The sequence below is a fragment of the Triturus cristatus genome, chromosome 8 (assembly GCF_964204655.1).
Source record: "Triturus cristatus chromosome 8, aTriCri1.1, whole genome shotgun sequence".
In the NCBI taxonomy this organism is placed as follows: domain Eukaryota; kingdom Metazoa; phylum Chordata; class Amphibia; order Caudata; family Salamandridae; genus Triturus; species Triturus cristatus.
In genome coordinates, this window is record NC_140591.1 from 768,582,956 (window position 1) to 768,600,382 (window position 17,427).

Below are 17,427 nucleotides of genomic sequence, written 5' to 3' on the forward strand. Positions count from 1 at the left end.
CCCCCAGTCAAGAGATCTGGGTTAAATCCATCGTTCTTTTGCCCACTACGCCACCCCAGTTTAGACATGGTTATATGCAAATCAGTCTTGACCCTGTGCCTCATGGGAACAGTCCAGCCCGAACTGCCAAGCCATGTCTTCCCTGGACCGGAATAAAGCATCCTAGGACCGGTTTCTGGCTATCAGCCGTCATCAGCCAGGATAGCTTGACTCCAGTGGCTTAGTGAGCACGGGTCCCACGTCTGGGAATACCCATCCCACTTAGGGCGAAAAGCGTTACAACAAACAAATGATGGACGGAATGCTGACAATGCAGACATTCTCCCCCAGTCAAGAGATCTGGGTTAAATCCATTGTTCTTTTGCCCACTACGCCACCCCAGTTTAGATATGGCCATATGCAAATCAGTCTTGACCCTGTGCCTCATGGGAACAGTCCAGCCCGAACTGCCAAGCCATGTCTTCCCTGGACCGGAATCAAGCATCCTAGGACCGTTTTCTGGCTATCAGCCGTCATCAGCCAGGATAGCTTGACTCCAGTGGCGTAGTGAGCACGGGTCCCACGTCTGGGAATACGCATCCCACTTAGGGCAAAAAACGTTACAACAAACAAATGATGGACGGAATGCTGACAATGCAGACATTCTCCCCCAGTCAAGAGATCTGGGTTAAATCCATCGTTCTTTTGCCCACTACGCCACCCCAGTTTAGACATGGCCATATGCAAATCAGTCTTGACCCTGTGCCTCATGGGAACAGTCCAGCCCGAACTGCCAAGCCATGTCTTCCCTGGACCAGAATCAAGCATCCTAGGACCGGTTTCTGGCTATCAGCCGTCATCAGCCAGGATAGCTTGACTCCAGTGGCGTAGTGAGCACGGGTCCCACGTCTGGGAATACCCATCCCACTTAGGGCGAAAAGCGTTACAACAAACAAATGATGACGGAATGCTGACAATGCAGACATTCTCCCCCAGTCAAGAGATCTGGGTTAAATCCATCGTTCTTTTGCCCACTACGCCACCCCAGTTTAGACATGGCAGTATGCAAATCAGTCTTGACCCTGTGCCTCATGGGAACAGTCCAGCCCGAACTGCCAAGCCATGTCTTCCCTGGACCGGAATCAAGCATCCTAGGACCAGTTTCTGGCTATCAGCCGTCATCAGCCAGGATAGCTTGACTCCAGTGGCGTAGTGAGCACGGGTCCCACGTCTGGGAATACGCATCCCACTTAGGGCGAAAAGCGTTACAACAAACAAATGATGGACGGAATGCTGACAATGCAGACATTCTCCCCCAGTCAAGAGATCTGGGTTAAATCCATCGTTCTTTTGCTCACTACGAGATCCCAGTTTAGACATGGCCATATGCAAATCAGTCTTGACCCTGTGCCTCATGGGAACAGTCCAGCCCGAACTGCCAAGCCATGTCTTCCCTGGACCGGAATCAAGCATCCTAGGAACGGTTTCTGGCTATCAGCTGTCATCAGCCAGGATACCTTGACTCCAGTGGCGTAGTGAGCACGGGTCCCACGTCTGGGAATACCCATCCCACTTAGGGCGAAAAGCGTTACAACAAACAAATGATGGACGGAATGCTGACAATGCAGACATTCTCCCCCAGTCAAGAGATCTGGGTTAAATCCATCGTTCTTTTGCCCACTACGCCACCCCAGTTTAGACATGGCCATATGCAAATCAGTCTTGACCCTGTGCCTCATGGGAACAGTCCAGCCCGAACTGACAAGCCATGTCTTCCCTGGACCGGAATCAAGCATCCTAGGACCGGTTTCTGGCTATCAGCCGTCATCAGCCAGGATAGCTTGACTCCAGTGGCGTAGTGAGCACGGGTCCCACGTCTGGGAATACCCATCCCACTTAGGGCGAAAAGCGTTACAACAAACAAATGATGACGGAATGCTGACAATGCAGACATTCTCCCCCAGTCAAGAGATCTGGGTTAAATCCATCGTTCTTTTGCCCACTACGCCACCCCAGTTTAGACATGGCCGTATGCAAATCAGTCTTGACCCTGTGCCTCATGGGAACAGTCCAGCCCGAACTGCCAAGCCATGTCTTCCCTGGACCGGAATCAAGCATCCTAGGACCGGTTTCTGGCTATCAGCCGTCATCACACAGGATAGCTTGACTCCAGTGGCGTAGTGAGCACGGGTCCCACGTCGGAGAATACCCATCCCACTTAGGGCTAAAAGCATTACAACAAACAAATGATGGACGGAATGCTGACAATGCAGACATTCTCCCCCAGTCAAGAGATCTGGGTTAAATCCATCGTTCTTTTGCCCACTACGCCACCCCAGTTTAGACATGGCCATATGCAAATCAGTCTTGACCCTGTGCCTCATGGGAACAGTCGAGCCCGAACTGCCAAGCCATGTCTTCCCTGGACCGGAATCAAGCATCCTAGGACCGGTTTCTGGCTATCAGCCGTCATCAGCCAGGATAGCTTGACTCCAGTGGCGTAGTGAGCACGGGTCACACGTCTGGGAATACCCATCCCACTTAGGGCGAAAAGCGTTACAACAAACAAATGATGGACGGAATGCTGACAATGCAGACATTCTCCCCCAGTCAAGAGATCTGGGTTAAAGCCATCGTTCTTTTGCCCACTACGCCACCCCAGTTTGGACATGGCCATATGCAAATCAGTCTTGACCCTGTGCCTCATGGGAACAGTCCAGCCCGAACTGCCAAGCCATGTCTTCCCTGGACCGGAATCAAGCATCTTAGGACCGGTTTCTGGCTATCAGCTGTCATCAGCCAGGATAGCTTGACTCCAGTGGCGTAGTGAGCACGGGTCCCACGTCTGGGAATACCCATCCCACTTAGGGCGAAAAGCGTTACAACAAACAAATGATGGACGGAATGCTGACAATGCAGACATTCTCCCCCAGTCAAGAGATCTGGGTTAAATCCATCGTTCTTTTGCCCACGACGCCATCCCAGTTTCGACATGGCCAGATGCAAATCAGTCTTGACCCTGTGCCTCATGGGAACAGTCCTGCCCGAACTGCCAAGCCATGTCTTCCCTGGACCGGAATCAAGCATCCTAGGCCGGTTTCTGGCTATCAGCCGTCATCAGCCAGGATAGCTTGACTCCAGTGGCGTAGTGAGCACGGGTCCCACGTCTGGGAATACACATCCCACTTAGGGCAAAAAGCGTTACAACAAACAAATGATGGACGGAATGCTGACGATGCAGACATTCTCCCCCAGTCAAGAGATCTGGGTTAAATCCATCGTTCTTTTGCCCACTACGCCACCCCAGTTTAGACATGGCCATATGCAAATCAGTCTTGACCCAGTGCCTCATGGGAACAGTCCAGCCCGAACTGCCAAGCCATGTCTTCCCTGGACCGGAATCAAGCATCTTAGGACCGGTTTCTGGCTATCATCTGTCATCAGCCAGGATAGCTTGACTCCAGTGGCGTAGTGAGCACGGGTCCCACGTCTGGGAATACCCATCCCACTTAGGGCGAAAAGCGTTACAACAAACAAATGATGACGGAATGCTGACAATGCAGACATTCTCCCCCAGTCAAGAGATCTGGGTTAAATCCATCGTTCTTTTGCCCACTACGCCACCCCAGTTTAGACATGGCCGTATGCAAATCAGTCTTGACCCTGTGCCTCATGGGAACAGTCCAGCCCGAACTGCCAAGCCATGTCTTCCCTGGACCGGAATCAAGCATCCTAGGACCGGTTTCTGGCTATCAGCCGTCATCAGCCTGGATAGCTTGACTCCAGTGGCGTAGTGAGCACGGGTCCCACGTCTGGGAATACCCATCCCACTTAGGGCGAAAAGCGTTACAACATACAAATGATGGACGGAATGCTGACAATGCAGACATTCTCCCCCAGTCAAGAGATCTGGGTTAAATCCATCGTTCTTTTGCCCACTACGCCACCCCAGTTTAGACATGGCCATATGCAAATCAGTCTTGACCCTGTGCCTCATGGGAACAGTCCAGCCCGAACTGCCAAGCCATGTCTTCCCTGGACCGGAATCAAGCATCCTAGGACCGGTTTCTGGCTATCAGCCGTCATCAGCCAGGATAGCTTGACTCTAGTGGCGTAGTGAGCACGGGTCCCACGTCTGGGAATACCCATCCCACTTAGGGCAAAAAGCGTTACAACAAACAAATGATGGACGGAATGCTGACAATGCAGACATTCTCCCCCAGTCAAGAGATCTGGGTTAAATCCATCGTTCTTTTGCCCACTACGCCACCCCAGTTTAGACATGGCCATATGCAAATCAGTCTTGACCCTGTGCCTCATGGGAACAGTCCAGCCCAAACTGCCAAGCCATGTCTTCCCTGGACCGGAATCAAGCATCTTAGGACCGGTTTCTGGCTATCAGCTGGCATCAGCCAGGATAGCTTGACTCCAGTGGCGTAGTGAGCACGGGTCCCACGTCTGGGAATACCCATCCCACTTAGGGCGAAAAGCGTTACAACAAACAAATGATGGACGGAATGCTGACAATGCAGACATTTTCCCCCAGTCAAGAGATCTGAGTTAAATCCATTGTTCTTTTGCCCACTACGCCACCCCAGTTTAGACATGGCCATATGCAAATCAGTCTTGACCCTGTGCCTCATGGGAACAGTCCAGCCCGAACTGCCAAGCCATGTCTTCCCTGGACCAGAATCAAGCATCCTAGGACCGGTTTCTGGCTATCAGCCGTCATCAGCCAGGATAGCTTGACTCCAGTGGCGTAGTGAGCACGGGTCCCACGTCTGGGAAAACCCATCCCACTTAGGGCGAAAAGCGTTACCACAAACAAATGATGGACGGAATGCTGACAATGCAGACATTCTCCCCCAGTCAAGAGATCTGGGTTAAATCCATCGTTCTTTTGCCCACTACGCCACCCCAGTTTAGACATGGTTATATGCAAATCAGTCTTGACCCTGTGCCTCATGGGAACAGTCCAGCCCGAACTGCCAAGCCATGTCTTCCCTGGACCGGAATCAAGCATCCTAGGACCGGTTTCTGGCTATCAGCCGTCATCAGCCAGGATAGCTTGACTCCAGTGGCTTAGTGAGCACGGGTCCCACGTCTGGGAATACCCATCCCACTTAGGGCGAAAAGCGTTACAACAAACAAATGATGGACGGAATGCTGACAATGCAGACATTCTCCCCCAGTCAAGAGATCTGGGTTAAATCCATCGTTCTTTTGCCCACTACGCCACCCCAGTTTAGACATGGCCATATGCAAATCAGTCTTGACCCTGTGCCTCATGGGAACAGTCCAGCCCGAACTGTCAAGCCATGTCTTCCCTGGACCGGAATCAAGCATCCTAGGACCGGTTTCTGGCTATCAGCCGTCATCAGCCAGGATAGCTTGACTCCAGTGGCGTAGTGAGCACGGGTCCCACGTCTGGGAATACCCATCCCACTTAGGGCGAAAAGCGTTACAACAAACAAATGATGACGGAATGCTGACAATGCAGACATTCTCCCCCAGTCAAGAGATCTGGGTTAAATCCATTGTTCTTTTGCCCACTACGCCACCCCAGTTTAGACATGGCCGTATGCAAATCAGTCTTGACCCTGTGCCTCATGGGAACAGTCCAGCCCGAACTGCCAAGCCATGTCTTCCCTGGACCGGAATCAAGCATCCTAGGACCGGTTTCTGGCTATCAGCCGTTATCAGCCAGGATAGCTTGACTCCAGTGGCGTAGTGAGCACGGGTCACACGTCTGGGAATACCCATCCCACTTAGGGCGAAAAGCGTTACAACAAACAAATGATGGACGGAATGCTGACAATGCAGACATTTTCCCCCAGTCAAGAGATCTGAGTTAAATCCATTGTTCTTTTGCCCACTACGCCACCCCAGTTTAGACATGGCCATATGCAAATCAGTCTTGACCCTGTGCCTCATGGGAACAGTCCAGCCCGAACTGCCAAGCCATGTCTTCCCTGGACCAGAATCAAGCATCCTAGGACCGGTTTCTGGCTATCAGCCGTCATCAGCCAGGATAGCTTGACTCCAGTGGCGTAGTGAGCACGGGTCCCACGTCTGGGAAAACCCATCCCACTTAGGGCGAAAAGCGTTACAACAAACAAATGATGACGGAATGCTGACAATGCAGACATTCTCCCCCAGTCAAGAGGTCTGGGTTAAATCCATCGTTCTTTTGCCCACTACGCCACCCCAGTTTAGACATGGCCGTATGCAAATCAGTCTTGACCCTGTGCCTCATGGGAACAGTCCAGCCCGAACTGCCAAGCCATGTCTTCCCTGGACCGGAATCAAGCATCCTAGGACCGGTTTCTTGCTATCAGCCGTCATCAGCCAGGATAGCTTGACTCCAGTGGCGTAGTGAGCACGGGTCACACGTCTGGGAATACCCATCCCACTTAGGGCGAAAAGCGTTACAACAAACAAATGATGGACGGAATGCTGACAATGCAGACATTCTCCCCCAGTCAAGAGATCTGGATTAAATCCATCGTTCTTTTGCCCACTACGCCACCCCAGTTTGGACATGGCCATATGCAAATCAGTCTTGACCCTGTGCCTCATGGGAACAGTCCAGCCCGAACTGCCAAGCCATGTCTTCCCTGGACCGGAATCAAGCATCTTAGGACCGGTTTCTGGCTATCAGCTGTCATCAGCCAGGATAGCTTGACTCCAGTGGCGTAGTGAGCACGGGTCCCACGTCTGGGAATACCCATCCCACTTAGGGCGAAAAGCGTTACAACAAACAAATGATGGACGGAATGCTGACAATGCAGACATTCTCCCCCAGTCAAGAGATCTGGGTTAAATCCATCGTTCTTTTGCCCACGACGCCATCCCAGTTTCGACATGGCCAGATGCAAATCAGTCTTGACCCTGTGCCTCATGGGAACAGTCCTGCCCGAACTGCCAAGCCATGTCTTCCCTGGACCGGAATCAAGCATCCTAGGCCGGTTTCTGGCTATCAGCCGTCATCAGCCAGGATAGCTTGACTCCAGTGGCGTAGTGAGCACGGGTCCCACGTCGGAGAATACCCATCCCACTTAGGGCGAAAAGCGTTACAACAAACAAATGATGGACGGAATGCTGACAATGCAGACATTCTCCCCCAGTCAAGAGATCTGAGTTAAATCCATCGTTCTTTTGCCCACTACGCCACCCCAGTTTAGACATGGCCATATGCAAATCAGTCTTGAGCCTGTGCCTCATGGGAACAGTCCAGCCCGAACTGCCAAGCCATGTCTTCCCTGGACCGGAATCAAGCATCCTAGGACCGGTTTCTGGCTATCAGCCGTCATCAGCCAGGATAGCTTGACTCCAGTGACGTAGTGAGCACTGGTCCCACGTCGGAGAATACCCATCCCACTTAGGGCTAAAAGCATTACAACAAACAAATGATGGACGGAATGCTGACAATGCAGACATTCTCCCCCAGTCAAGAGATCTGGGTTAAATCCATCGTTCTTTTGCCCACTACGCCACCCCAGTTTAGACATGGCCATATGCAAATCAGTCTTGACCCTGTGCCTCATGGGAACAGTCCAGCCCGAACTGCCAAGCCATGTCTTCCCTGGACCGGAATCAAGCATCCTAGGACCGGTTTCTGGCTATCAGCCGTCATCAGCCAGAATAGCTTGACTCCAGTGGCGTAGTGAGCACGGGTCACACGTCTGGGAATACCCATCCCACTTAGGGCGAAAAGCGTTACAACAAACAAATGATGGACGGAATGCTGACAATGCAGACATTCTCCCCCAGTCAAGAGATCTGGGTTAAATCCATCGTTCTTTTGCCCACTACGCCACCCCAGTTTGGACATGGCCATATGCAAATCAGTCTTGACCCTGTGCCTCATGGGAACAGTCCAGCCCGAACTGCCAAGCCATGTCTTCCCTGGACCGGAATCAAGCATCTTAGGACCGGTTTCTGGCTATCAGCTGTCATCAGCCAGGATAGCTTGACTCCAGTGGCGTAGTGAGCACGGGTCCCACGTCTGGGAATACCCATCCCACTTAGGGCGAAAAGCGTTACAACAAACAAATGATGGACGGAATGCTGACAATGCAGACATTCTCCCCCAGTCAAGAGATCTGGGTTAAATCCATCGTTCTTTTGCCCACGACGCCATCCCAGTTTCGACATGGCCAGATGCAAATCAGTCTTGACCCTGTGCCTCATGGGAACAGTCCTGCCCGAACTGCCAAGCCATGTCTTCCCTGGACCGGAATCAAGCATCCTAGGCCGGTTTCTGCCTATCAGCCGTCATCAGCCAGGATAGCTTGACTCCAGTGGCGTAGTGAGCACGGGTCCCACGTCTGGGAATACACATCCCACTTAGGGCAAAAAGCGTTACAACAAACAAATGATGGACGGAATGCTGACGATGCAGACATTCTCCCCCAGTCAAGAGATCTGGGTTAAATCCATCGTTCTTTTGCCCACTACGCCACCCCAGTTTAGACATGGCCATATGCAAATCAGTCTTGACCCAGTGCCTCATGGGAACAGTCCAGCCCGAACTGCCAAGCCATGTCTTCCCTGGACCGGAATCAAGCATCTTAGGACCGGTTTCTGGCTATCAGCTGTCATCAGCAGGATAGCTTGACTCCAGTGGCGTAGTGAGCACGGGTCCCACGTCTGGGAATACCCATCCCACTTAGGGCGAAAAGCGTTACAACAAACAAATGATGGACGGAATGCTGACAATGCAGACATTCTCCCCCAGTCAAGAGATCTGAGTTAAATCCATCGTTCTTTTGCCCACTACGCCACCCCAGTTTAGACATGGCCATATGCAAATCAGTCTTGAGCCTGTGCCTCATGGGAACAGTCCAGCCCGAACTGCCAAGCCATGTCTTCCCTGGACCGGAATCAAGCATCCTAGGACCGGTTTCTGGCTATCAGCCGTCATCAGCCAGGATAGCTTGACTCCAGTGGCGTAGTGAGCACGGGTCCCACGTCTGGGAATACCCATCCCACTTAGGGCGAAAAGCGTTACAACAAACAAATGATGGACGGAATGCTGACAATGCAGACATTCTCCCCCAGTCAAGAGATCTGGGTTAAATCCATCGTTCTTTTGCCCACTACGCCACCCCAGTTTAGACATGGCCATATGCAAATCAGTCTTGACCCTGTGCCTCATGGGAACAGTCCAGCCAGAACTGACAAGCCATGTCTTCCCTGGACCGGAATCAAGCATCCTAGGACCGTTTCTGGCTATCAGCCGTCATCAGCCAGGATAGCTTGACTCCAGTGGCGTAGTGAGCACGGGTCCCACGTCTGGGAATACCCATCCCACTTAGGGCGAAAAGCGTTACAACAAACAAATGATGGACGGAATGCTGACAATGCAGACATTCTCCCCCAGTCAAGAGATCTGGGTTAAATCCATCATTCTTTGCCCACTACGCCACCCCAGTTTAGACATGGCCATATGCAAATCAGTCTTGACCCTGTGCCTCATGGGAACAGTCCAGCCCGAACTGCCAAGCCATGTCTTCCCTGGACCGGAATCAAGCATCCTAGGACCGGTTTCTGGCTATCAGCCGTCATCAGCCAGGATAGCTTGACTCCAGTGGCGTAGTGAGCACGGGTCGTACGTCTGGGAATACCCATCCCACTTAGGGCGAAAAGCGTTACAACAAACAAATGATGGACGGAATGCTGACAATGCAGACATTCTCCCCCAGTCAAGAGATCTGGGTTAAATCCATCGTTCTTTTGCCCACTACGCCACCCCAGTTTAGACATGGCCATATGCAAATCAGTCTTGACCCTGTGCCTCATAGGAACAGTCCAGCCCGAACTGCCAAGCCATGTCTTCCCTGGACCGGAATAAAGCATCCTAGGACCGGTTTCTGGCTATCAGCCGTCATCAGCCAGGATAGCTTGACTTCAGTGGCGTAGTGAGCACGGGTCCCACGTCTGGGAATACCCATCCCACTTAGGGCGAAAAGCGTTACAACAAACAAATGATGGACGGAATGCTGACAATGCAGACATTCTCCCCCAGTCAAGAGATCTGGGTTAAATCCATCGTTCTTTTGCCCACTACGCCACCCCAGTTTAGACATGGCCATATGCAAATCAGTCTTGACCCTGTGCCTCATGGGAACAGTCCAGCCCGAACTGCCAAGCCATGTCTTCCCTGGACCGGAATCAAGCATCCTAGGACCGGTTTCTGGCTATCAGCCATCATCAGCCAGGATAGCTTGACTCCAGTGGCGTAGTGAGCACGGGTCCCACATCTGGGAATACCCATCCCACTTAGGGCGAAAAGCGTTACAACAAACAAATGATGGACGCAATGCTGACAATGCAGACATTCTCCCCCAGTCAAGAGATCTGGGTTAAATCCATCGTTCTTTTGCCCACTACGCCACCCCAGTTTAGACATGGCCATATGCAAATCAGTCTTGACCCTGTGCCTCATGGGAACAGTCCAGCCCGAACTGTCAAGCCATGTCTTCCCTGGACCGGAATCAAGCATCCTAGGACCGGTTTCTGGCTATCAGCCGTCATCAGCCAGGATAGCTTGACTCCAGTGGCGTAGTGAGCACGGGTCCCACGTCTGGGAATACCCATCCCACTTAGGGCGAAAAGCGTTACAACAAACAAATGATGACGGAATGCTGACAATGCAGACATTCTCCCCCAGTCAAGAGATCTGGGTTAAATCCATCGTTCTTTTGCCCACTACGCCACCCCAGTTTAGACATGGCCGTATGCAAATCAGTCTTGACCCTGTGCCTCATGGGAATAGTCCAGCCCGAACTGCCAAGCCATGTCTTCCCTGGACCGGAATCAAGCATCCTAGGACCGGTTTCTGGCTATCAGCCGTCATCAGCCAGGATAGCTTGACTCCAGTGGCGTAGTGAGCACGGGTCACACGTCTGGGAATACCCATCCCACTTAGGGGGAAAAGCGTTACAACAAACAAATGATGGACGGAATGCTGACAATGCAGACATTCTCCCCCAGTCAAGAGATCTGGGTTAAATCCATCGTTCTTTTGCCCACTACGCCACCCCAGTTTGGACATGGCCATATGCAAATCAGTCTTGACCCTGTGCCTCATGGGAACAGTCCAGCCCGAACTGCCAAGCCATGTCTTCCCTGGACCGGAATCAAGCATCTTAGGACCGGTTTCTGGCTATCAGCTGTCATCAGCCAGGATAGCTTGACTCCAGTGGCGTAGTGAGCACGGGTCCCACGTCTGGGAATACCCATCCCACTTAGGGCGAAAAGCGTTACAACAAACAAATGATGGACGGAATGCTGACAATGCAGACATTCTCCCCCAGTCAAGAGATCTGGGTTAAATCCATCGTTCTTTTGCCCACTACGCCACCCCAGTTTAGACATGGCCATATGCAAATCAGTCTTGACCCTGTGCCTCATGGGAACAGTCCAGCCCGAACTGCCAAGCCATGTCTTCCCTGGACCGGAATCAAGCATCCTAGGACCGGTTTCTGGCTATCAGCCGTCATCAGCCAGGATAGCTTGACTCCAGTGGCGTAGTGAGCACGGGTCACACGTCTGGGAATACCCATCCCACTTAGGGCGAAAAGCGTTACAACAAACAAATGATGGACGGAATGCTGACAATGCAGACATTCTCCCCCAGTCAAGAGATCTGGGTTAAATCCATCGTTCTTTTGCCCACTACGCCACCCCAGTTTGGACATGGCCATATGCAAATCAGTCTTGACCCTGTGCCTCATTGGAACAGTCCAGCCCGAACTGCCAAGCCATGTCTTCCCTGGACCGGAATCAAGCATCTTAGGACCGGTTTCTGGCTATCAGCTGTCATCAGCCAGGATAGCTTGACTCCAGTGGCGTAGTGAGCACGGGTCCCACGTCTGGGAATACCCATCCCACTTAGGGCGAAAAGCGTTACAACAAACAAATGATGGACGGAATGCTGACAATGCAGACATTCTCCCCCAGTCAAGAGATCTGGGTTAAATCCATCGTTCTTTTGCCCACGACGCCATCCCAGTTTCGACATGGCCAGATGCAAATCAGTCTTGACCCTGTGCCTCATGGGAACAGTCCTGCCCGAACTGCCAAGCCATGTCTTCCCTGGACCAGAATCAAGCATCCTAGGCCGGTTTCTGGCTATCAGCCGTCATCAGCCAGGATAGCTTGACTCCAGTGGCGTAGTGAGCACGGGTCCCACGTCTGGGAATACACATCCCACTTAGGGCAAAAAGCGTTACAACAAACAAATGATGGACGGAATGCTGACGATGCAGACATTCTCCCCCAGTCAAGAGATCTGGGTTAAATCCATCGTTCTTTTGCCCACTACGCCACCCCAGTTTAGACATGGCCATATGCAAATCAGTCTTGACCCAGTGCCTCATGGGAACAGTCCAGCCCGAACTGCCAAGCCATGTCTTCCCTGGACCGGAATCAAGCATCTTAGGACCGGTTTCTGGCTATCAGCTGTCATCAGCAGGATAGCTTGACTCCAGTGGCGTAGTGAGCACGGGTCCCACGTCTGGGAATACCCATCCCACTTAGGGCGAAAAGCGTTACAACAAACAAATGATGGACGGAATGCTGACAATGCAGACATTCTCCCCCAGTCAAGAGATCTGAGTTAAATCCATCGTTCTTTTGCCCACTACGCCACCCCAGTTTAGACATGGCCATATGCAAATCAGTCTTGAGCCTGTGCCTCATGGGAACAGTCCAGCCCGAACTGCCAAGCCATGTCTTCCCTGGACCGGAATCAAGCATCCTAGGACCGGTTTCTGGCTATCAGCCGTCATCAGCCAGGATAGCTTGACTCCAGTGGCGTAGTGAGCACGGGTCCCACGTCTGGGAATACCCATCCCACTTAGGGCGAAAAGCGTTACAACAAACAAATGATGGACGGAATGCTGACAATGCAGACATTCTCCCCCAGTCAAGAGATCTGGGTTAAATCCATCGTTCTTTTGCCCACTACGCCACCCCAGTTTAGACATGGCCATATGCAAATCAGTCTTGACCCTGTGCCTCATGGGAACAGTCCAGCCAGAACTGACAAGCCATGTCTTCCCTGGACCGGAATCGAGCATCCTAGGACCGTTTCTGGCTATCAGCCGTCATCAGCCAGGATAGCTTGACTCCAGTGGCGTAGTGAGCACGGGTCCCACGTCTGGGAATACCCATCCCACTTAGGGCGAAAAGCGTTACAACAAACAAATGATGGACGGAATGCTGACAATGCAGACATTCTCCCCCAGTCAAGAGATCTGGGTTAAATCCATCATTCTTTGCCCACTACGCCACCCCAGTTTAGACATGGCCATATGCAAATCAGTCTTGACCCTGTGCCTCATGGGAACAGTCCAGCCCGAACTGCCAAGCCATGTCTTCCCTGGACCGGAATCAAGCATCCTAGGACCGGTTTCTGGCTATCAGCCGTCATCAGCCAGGATAGCTTGACTCCAGTGGCGTAGTGAGCACGGGTCACACGTCTGGGAATACCCATCCCACTTAGGGCGAAAAGCGTTACAACAAACAAATGATGGACGGAATGCTGACAATGCAGACATTCTCCCCCAGTCAAGAGATCTGGGTTAAATCCATCGTTCTTTTGCCCACTACGCCACCCCAGTTTAGACATGGCCATATGCAAATCAGTCTTGACCCTGTGCCTCATAGGAACAGTCCAGCCCGAACTGCCAAGCCATGTCTTCCCTGGACCGGAATAAAGCATCCTAGGACCAGTTTCTGGCTATCAGCCGTCATCAGCCAGGATAGCTTGACTTCAGTGGCGTAGTGAGCACGGGTCCCACGTCTGGGAATACCCATCCCACTTAGGGCGAAAAGCGTTACAACAAACAAATGATGGACGGAATGCTGACAATGCAGACATTCTCCCCCAGTCAAGAGATCTGGGTTAAATCCATCGTTCTTTTGCCCACTACGCCACCCCAGTTTAGACATGGCCATATGCAAATCAGTCTTGACCCTGTGCCTCATGGGAACAGTCCAGCCCGAACTGCCAAGCCATGTCTTCCCTGGACCGGAATCAAGCATCCTAGGACCGGTTTCTGGCTATCAGCCATCATCAGCCAGGATAGCTTGACTCCAGTGGCGTAGTGAGCACGGGTCCCACATCTGGGAATACCCATCCCACTTAGGGCGAAAAGCGTTACAACAAACAAATGATGGACGCAATGCTGACAATGCAGACATTCTCCCCCAGTCAAGAGATCTGGGTTAAATCCATCGTTCTTTTGCCCACTACTCCACCCCAGTTTAGACATGGCCATATGCAAATCAGTCTTGACCCTGTGCCTCATGGGAACAGTCCAGCCCGAACTGTCAAGCCATGTCTTCCCTGGACCGGAATCAAGCATCCTAGGACCGGTTTCTGGCTATCAGCCGTCATCAGCCAGGATAGCTTGACTCCAGTGGCGTAGTGAGCACTGGTCCCACGTCTGGGAATACCCATCCCACTTAGGGCGAAAAGCGTTACAACAAACAAATGATGACGGAATGCTGACAATGCAGACATTCTCCCCCAGTCAAGAGATCTGGGTTAAATCCATCGTTCTTTTGCCCACTGCGCCACCCCAGTTTAGACATGGCCGTATGCAAATCAGTCTTGACCCTGTGCCTCATGGGAACAGTCCAGCCCGAACTGCCAAGCCATGTCTTCCCTGGACCGGAATCAAGCATCCTAGGACCGGTTTCTGGCTATCAGCCGTCATCAGCCAGGATAGCTTGACTCCAGTGGCGTAGTGAGCACGGGTCACACGTCTGGGAATACCCATCCCACTTAGGGCGAAAAGCGTTACAACAAACAAATGATGGACGGAATGCTGACAATGCAGACATTCTCCCCCAGTCAAGAGATCTGGGTTAAATCCATCGTTCTTTTGCCCACTACGCCACCCCAGTTTGGACATGGCCATATGCAAATCAGTCTTGACCCTGTGCCTCATGGGAACAGTCCAGCCCGAACTGCCAAGCCATGTCTTCCCTGGACCGGAATCAAGCATCTTAGGACCGGTTTCTGGCTATCAGCTGTCATCAGCCAGGATAGCTTGACTCCAGTGGCGTAGTGAGCACGGGTCCCACGTCTGGGAATACCCATCCCACTTAGGGCGAAAAGCGTTACAACAAACAAATGATGGACGGAATGCTGACAATGCAGACATTCTCCCCCAGTCAAGAGATCTGGGTTAAATCCATCGTTCTTTTGCCCACGACGCCATCCCAGTTTCGACATGGCCAGATGCAAATCAGTCTTTACCCTGTGCCTCATGGGAACAGTCCTGCCCGAACTGCCAAGCCATGTCTTCCCTGGACCGGAATCAAGCATCCTAGGCCGGTTTCTGGCTATCAGCCGTCATCAGCCAGGATAGCTTGACTCCAGTGGCGTAGTGAGCACGGGTCCCACGTCTGGGAATACACATCCCACTTAGGGCAAAAAGCGTTACAACAAACAAATGATGGACGGAATGCTGACGATGCAGACATTCTCCCCCAGTCAAGAGATCTGGGTTAAATCCATCGTTCTTTTGCCCACTACGCCACCCCAGTTTAGACATGGCCATATGCAAATCAGTCTTGACCCAGTGCCTCATGGGAACAGTCCAGCCCGAACTGCCAAGCCATGTCTTCCCTGGACCGGAATCAAGCATCTTAGGACCGGTTTCTGGCTATCAGCTGTCATCAGCAGGATAGCTTGACTCCAGTGGCGTAGTGAGCACGGGTCCCACGTCTGGGAATACCCATCCCACTTAGGGCGAAAAGCGTTACAACAAACAAATGATGGACGGAATGCTGACAATGCAGACATTCTCCCCCAGTCAAGAGATCTGAGTTAAATCCATCGTTCTTTTGCCCACTACGCCACCCCAGTTTAGACATGGCCATATGCAAATCAGTCTTGAGCCTGTGCCTCATGGGAACAGTCCAGCCCGAACTGCCAAGCCATGTCTTCCCTGGACCGGAATCAAGCATCCTAGGACCGGTTTCTGGCTATCAGCCGTCATCAGCCAGGATAGCTTGACTCCAGTGGCGTAGTGAGCACGGGTCCCACGTCGGAGAATACCCATCCCACTTAGGGCTAAAAGCATTACAACAAACAAATGATGGACGGAATGCTGACAATGCAGACATTCTCCCCCAGTCAAGAGATCTGGGTTAAATCCATCGTTCTTTTGCCCACTACGCCACCCCAGTTTAGACATGGCCATATGCAAATCAGTCTTGACCCTGTGCCTCATGGGAACAGACCAGCCCGAACTGCCAAGCCATGTCTTCCCTGGACCGGAATCAAGCATCCTAGGACCGGTTTCTGGCTATCAGCCGTCATCAGCCAGGATAGCTTGACTCCAGTGGCGTAGTGAGCACGGGTCACACGTCTGGGAATACCCATCCCACTTAGGGCGAAAAGCGTTACAACAAACAAATGATGGACGGAATGCTGACAATGCAGACATTCTCCCCCAGTCAAGAGATCTGGGTTAAATCCATCGTTCTTTTGCCCACTACGCCACCCCAGTTTGGACATGGCCATATGCAAATCAGTCTTGACCCTGTGCCTCATGGGAACAGTCCAGCCCGAACTGCCAAGCCATGTCTTCCCTGGACCGGAATCAAGCATCTTAGGACCGGTTTCTGGCTATCAGCTGTCATCAGCCAGGATAGCTTGACTCCAGTGGCGTAGTGAGCACGGGTCCCACGTCTGGGAATACCCATCCCACTTAGGGCGAAAAGCGTTACAACAAACAAATGATGGACGGAATGCTGACAATGCAGACATTCTCCCCCAGTCAAGAGTTCTGGGTTAAATCCATCGTTCTTTTGCCCACGACGCCATCCCAGTTTCGACATGGCCAGATGCAAATCAGTCTTGACCCTGTGCCTCATGGGAACAGTCCTGCCCGAACTGCCAAGCCATGTCTTCCCTGGACCGGAATCAAGCATCCTAGGCCGGTTTCTGGCTATCAGCCGTCATCAGCCAGGATAGCTTGACTCCAGTGGCGTAGTGAGCACGGGTCCCACGTCTGGGAATACACATCCCACTTAGGGCAAAAAGCGTTACAACAAACAAATGATGGACGGAATGCTGACGATGCAGACATTCTCCCCCAGTCAAGAGATCTGGGTTAAATCCATCGTTCTTTTGCCCACTACGCCACCCCAGTTTAGACATGGCCATATGCAAATCAGTCTTGACCCAGTGCCTCATGGGAACAGTCCAGCCCGAACTGCCAAGCCATGTCTTCCCTGGACCGGAATCAAGCATCTTAGGACCGGTTTCTGGCTATCAGCTGTCATCAGCAGGATAGCTTGACTCCAGTGGCGTAGTGAGCACGGGTCCCACGTCTGGGAATACCCATCCCACTTAGGGCGAAAAGCGTTACAACAAACAAATGATGGACGGAATGCTGACAATGCAGACATTCTCCCCCA